Raw genomic sequence first — 6,146 nt, forward strand, 5'->3', positions numbered from 1 at the left:
AAAAAAAAGGCGACAGAGGAGATCCTGCCTTCAATTATTTATAGCCTGAGCACATCACTGAAGATGGGGGTAGTGGCAGGAGCAGAGGGCAGCAACCTGTTTGCTGAGAATAGCAATTAAGTCTGGGTTCAATTGACATGAGGAAAAAAATATGAGGAATGTGACTTTTGCTTTAAAAGGTGTGAAAAATCAGCGCATTCCCACTCATCGTTGGACTGAAGGAGCATGTCCTCACAGCAGAGGACCTGCAGTGAGCTCAGATGTGAGCTGAGGCAGGGACAAAACTGTGCCGGACATCTCTGCATCAGAGACTGTGAGAATCTCCACTCTGGAGAGAGCTTCAAATAATGGGGGTGTTTCCTCCCATGTGCCTGTATCTGGGCTGGGAGCTGGGTTATTGATCCCTATTTTCCTATGGCACAGAACTGAAAAACAGCGCCAGGCTCCTCTGCACTGAGGCAGGGAGGAGGGCAGTGGGTCTGGCTGGCTCACAGGTCTGCTAACAGATCCAGAACCATCATGGGAGTAGAGGAGAGGACAGAGACAAAGCAAAATAAAGGCCTGGTCCCCTGAGCATTAAACCATCATCTATGAGGTCTGAGCCTAGACAGCCCTGGGGCAGATTATAAAATATTGCTGCCCTTTAACAGATCGCTGGTGAATACAGACTCTCCCCACCTCCCATCAATAGCTCTGCCGGGAAATCCTCGACCCAGCTCAGCCCTCGCCCCCTGCTCACCAAGCTGCAGCTGCCGAGTGCCAGCCCCGAGTGACCCAAGGGCACTGTGGTGGCTGCAGGGGGCTGGGGACAGACAGCCGAGGAGAAAAGTGAGACCAACAATGGGCTTTGCATTTCTGGCACCTCGCAACCTGCCAGAGTGGTGAGAGCTTCTCTCCAGGGAGACAGGCGTGGAGACAGCTATTTATCAGTCTGGCTGTGGTGGAAAGCCAGCAAAACATCCCTGGGTGAAGTTTTGCTGTCCCTGGCTGCGAGTGCCAGGCATGAGCTGAGAGATGGCTGTAGCAGAGCCCAATCTCAAACAGACTGGGGGGGCAGACAGGACCTGCACAAAACCCACAGAGAGAGCATCCTTCTTCCCTCATCCCCTGGGATGGGCTTGCTGCTCCCATGACAGATGGGGGCCTGGCCAGGCCAGGAGTGCTTGCTCTGAACCCCAAAAGTGCCAGGAGCCACAGAAAGCAGAATTTTGAAGGCAGTTTGCTAAGAAACTAGTCATGGCCACAACTGCATGTTGGAAAGGGGTATCCTGGAAAGGACCCCAAAAATGAGGCCATGGCTGAGAAGCCCATGCATGCACAGGTGTCTCTGAGTACTGGGGAGGAGATGAAGGGGCATGAGGGAGGGGACATGCTTGCACAGGATGAGGACACAGGCAGGCAAGAAGGCAGCAGCCAGGAGGGGACGAGGGGAAAAGGAGCATATTCACACAAGGCCATGGAAGGGGGAGCACAGTGGGTGTGTAAAAGACTTGCAGGGGAGCAAGGGGTGGGTCTGCCCTTGTAAAAGAGCAGAGAGACTCAAGCAGGAAAATAGGGACCCCTGCAGGGATGTAGTCTCCACCAGAGCTGGCATCTCAGGCAGAGGTGAGGGAGTTCCCCCTCGGCAGCGGGGTGGCTGGGGAGGCACAGACAGCCCAGACACGGTCACTGGGGCTGGGAAATCCTCAGCATGGAAAGAAGAGGGCCATGGGCAATGGCAGCAGGAAACTTGGCCGTATCTTTGCTGTCGGGGAGGGGCGGGCTGCTCGCAGCACAGGAGGGAAGGAAGCTGGTCCGGGCTGCCTCGTCTGAGCACAGCAGAGCACTCATCAGAGCCACTCAGCCCAACCCCGGACACACGCAGGGTGGGCTCTGGGGGGGCCGTGCTGCCGGGCAGCAGCTGGACACAGAAACAGGAGGGAGAGCATCCCCCATGTGGTTATTGCTGTCCCCTCCCAGTGCTGGCGGGTCACTGGTCCCAGTGGTTCCCGGTGCAGTGCCGGAGATCTGCAGCTCCATCTGGTGGCCCCACGGCCAGGGCTGCTGAGGCTGCAGAGAAGGCGCTGCAGAAGAGAAGGGCTGGTGGGATAGAAGCCGATTAGAGCATTTAAAAAACCATATCCACACGGCGTCTGGACCACACAGCGTTTTCTTGTTATATTTATTTTTTTAACCAATTTCTTGTTATATTTATTTTTTTAACTGATAGCCTGCAGGTTGCCTAGCTGAGAATAAAGAGGAACCTTACAGTAGCAGAAAAAGCAGCATAAAGGGCCCTTCAAGGTACAGCAGGGAGGAGAGGACAGCACCTGGGAAGCTGCACAGCCAGGGATTGGTGCTGTATGAGCCACACTGAGTTTGGTTATTTTTTTTCCTTTGGTCCATCATTCTTCCACTAATTCAGTCATGAAATCTTTAATATCATACCCATCTTCAGCATTAAATCATTTGCAAAGCAAGGAGAGGATGGATACAGCTGCCTCAGTGGTTCTGCAGGTCTGCTTCTTGCTGGACTAATTTGACAGGTCTAAAATCTATTTCAGTACCCAAAGTTGTTTGGAGGTTGTTCAGTTCAACTCTTGCTGCTCAGATAAGCAGCATGGCTGCATCTCCTGGATTCTCCTGTGGCCCCATGGAGATGGATTTCCCATGGCATCCCTGGTGTCCCCAGGGCACTCCCAGGTGACAGCCCTCACAATGCTCTCTCTCACAGGGCACACCATGCCCCCCACCACCACTTGCTCACCCCAGGATCCTGGAGAAGACAGACCTTGGTAACCATGGTAGTGTTTGAGGCTTGTGATGCACAGGCTACAGACTATTTCAAAAGTTTATTCACGTTGCTGTGGTTTAAGCTCAGCCAGTAACTAAGTACAGCACAACCTCTCACTCAGTCAAACCACCCTGCTCCAGTAGGATGGGGAGGAGAATTGGAAAAGGGTAAAGTCTGTGAATTGAGATAAGAACAGTTCGATAATTGAAATAAAGTAAATATTATTAATAATAACAATCATGAACTGAGAGATAGAGAGACATAATAAAGACAAGAGATGCACACTACAGTTGTTCATCACCCTCTGACCGATGTCCAGCCCATCCCCCAGAGCAATCAGCCCATCCCAGCCAACTCCTCCAGTTTATCCACTGAGCAGGATGATCTATGGTGTGCAAAGTCCCTTGGGCCAGTTCTGGTCAGCTGTCCTGGCCCTGCTCCCTCCCAGCTCCTTGTGCACCTGCTCCACTGGCAGAGCACAGGAAACAGAAAAGTCCTGGACTTAGAGTAAGCACTACTTGCAACTACTAAAACATCAGTGTGCTATCAATATTATTATTCCCATATTAAATCCAAAGTACAGTGCAGTAACAGCTACAAAGAAGAAAATTTTCTCCATCCCAGCTGAAATCAGTTGTGGCCACAGGATATGCTGTGCCCTTGGGTAAGTTCTGCAGGAGCCCAGCTGCCCTGCAGGGAAGGTAGGAGTCAGGCTGTTGGGCTGCATGGGGACAGCACGTTTCCTCCCAGCCTTATGACACCCACCAGGTCCCTAAAGCCCTGAAGGGTGAAGTGGCAGAAGGCAAGAGTCTGCATCTTCCCCTTTGCCCAGACTCTGTAGCCCAATATTTGTAATTTCTGCATAATTGAGGCATAGACTTTGGACTTGCTGCCACAGCCTTCTTGCACTTGCCAAGTTTGGCACCCTTTGACCCCTCTGCAGGGTACCCAGACAGCTGGCCAAAGGCAGGACAGACTGGGCATGTGCCTCTCTGGAAGCAGAGCTCTGCTGGGAGATAAAAACAGCCCCAAGCTTCCCTTCAAGATGCCCACACACACCTAGAAAAGGCTTTTGAGACATTAAAAAGTGCAAATGTATTCCTGGGCTGAGAAGAAGGTGGGTTGTTTTGTTCTTGCAAGTAATAAACCTCATCCTGTGCGTGGGGTAGCTGGGAGATTCATTCTCATACAGAGTATGTCCCATAAGAATCCACCAGACCCATCAGTCTTCCAAAGGTTGTTGGGTAAGGTGCCTGGCTGAGGCATCCCAGTGTGCCCCCATGCCACCAGCAGCTGAGGAGCTTGCTGAGCCAAGAGCAAGGGCTGACCTTGGGTATCCAATTTTCCAGGCAGTTCATCAGTTTCCCTAGCCATAGCCTCAGCTCCTCTTTGTGATCCCCAGGTCCCTCTACATCAGAGTAAAATAAAACACAATGAAGATGATCAGCGCCAAAGCACAGAGCAAAGAGCTGCCGATGCAGCAGCACCATTTCCAGGAGAAGTTGCTGTTGGAGGGTAAGGGGTGGTGGGTCGAGGCTTCATGGGTCCTTAAGCCCTGGTGTTTCAGGGTCTGAGATGTCCTGGATTTGTTTGTATTCCAGGCAACCCATGCCGGGGCTGGCTGCAATTTAGTGTGATGGGTCCTGGCCTTGCCCACACCAACCAAGGGCTTGCAGTCCTCTGATCCCAGGGATGACCGTGGCTCCGTGTGATGGGTTCCAGCCTTCCCTGTATTTGTTAAGGACTTCCAGACATCTGATGGCCAGGCCAGCCATGGCTTGCTGTTGTGCATCCTGGCCTTGTCCTCATCCATCAAGGGCTTCCAGGTATCCAGCGCCGGGGGCCTCTGTGACCTGTTGCAAATGCCGAGCTCGCAGGCCTCGCAGTGGGCACGGTCGTGTGGCCCCGTCACTGGTGTATCCACCACGACTGCCAGGAGGTCAGAGGGCTGGACAGGCTTCTTGTAGAAATACTGGAGGATCTTTATCACCAGGTTGTGCAGAATTGTCTCCACAGTGTCCAGGCTGAACTGAGGATCCTCCAGCCGGGAGTTAGGGCAGCGCCTGCATTTCTGGCGAAAGATTCGCATCCACACCGTGCCCCAGCCTGGGCAGTGGTACATGTGGAACAGGATATGCACTTTGGCAGAAGACCAGTTATGAAAGCACTGGGAGCACTGAAACCTGTCAGGGCAAAGAGGAGACCAGCTCATCCCAGGCACCCCATGCTGTGCTAGAGGCTTTCAGCACAGTCAGCAGGGACGAGGGTTAACACAGACTATGGACTATCTTCACTCATGCAAGCTTTAGATGAAACTGTCCTCCCCCTAACAGCATGATGCCAGTCTGGGAACTGCTCTACAGATGTGAGCTGAGGGCTGGCCCCAGCATTAAATATTTCAGAAGCCAGGCTGTCTTTTGGGATCCTGGCCCCACTGCCAAAAGCAGGGGCTCTTGGGGTGGGTAGCATCAGGTCCCTATTTGGGACTCCAGCCTCTCACCCATGCTGGCTCATCACAGCTCAGCGGAAAGCCAGCATCAAGCCCAAGACTGGGTAAGACAATAAAAAGCAAAATAGAAGGAAGGTGTGGGTGGAGGGTGCAGGGCAGGTGCAAAGATATCTTGAGGAGCCAAAAGGTGTGCAGCCCACAGCTCTTCATCTTGCACAATCTGCATGGGGGCTGGCAACCAAGGTCTTCATTTGCTGCCACTCAGGCAAGGTGTCTGAGCAATGCCCAGGGTGGAAATGTTTGGGATGGGGCTTCTCATGAGCAATGCAGAGCCACAGCCTCCCTCTGCCCAATGCCCTGCAGCCTGCTGCAGGTGCAGGGGCTGCTGAGGCATCACCCCATGTCCCAGAACACAGTGGTTCTCCCTCTCCTCACACTCTGAGTGCAAACCCAGAAGATTTGGTTCTAGTGAGGTATAACTCCCCCTGCTTGCTGAAGGAGTTCTTTTCATCTTAACAATGACATGGAGAAATTCTGGCCAAATAGCAGCTGCCCTTTGGACTTGCTGACCTATTCTCCCCTCCAAATATCATGTTTTTCAATTTGGCAATAACCCACCGAGATTCAAACAAAAATGAGGAAACCCTTCACAGCCTCATCCACCTCCAAACTCCCCCTTTTGCTCAAAAACCTGTTTCCTGCAAGCAAATTTTGCAAAAGGAAAAGGTCCACATGGCAACCCATCAACCCTGATCCCCCTCCAACAGGGTCTGTCAGCAGCCCCCTACCTCCCAAGAGCACGGCGCTGCACAAACTCCTTCCAGCCAGGCCTGCAGGCCTCCACCTGCAGGGCATCATCCTCCAGAAGTGTCCACTGATCTGTTATGTGCATTTCTTCAATCTTCACTGCAAAAACGTCCTGCC

This window comes from Agelaius phoeniceus, chromosome 10 (genome assembly GCF_051311805.1).
Source record: "Agelaius phoeniceus isolate bAgePho1 chromosome 10, bAgePho1.hap1, whole genome shotgun sequence".
Taxonomy (NCBI): domain Eukaryota; kingdom Metazoa; phylum Chordata; class Aves; order Passeriformes; family Icteridae; genus Agelaius; species Agelaius phoeniceus.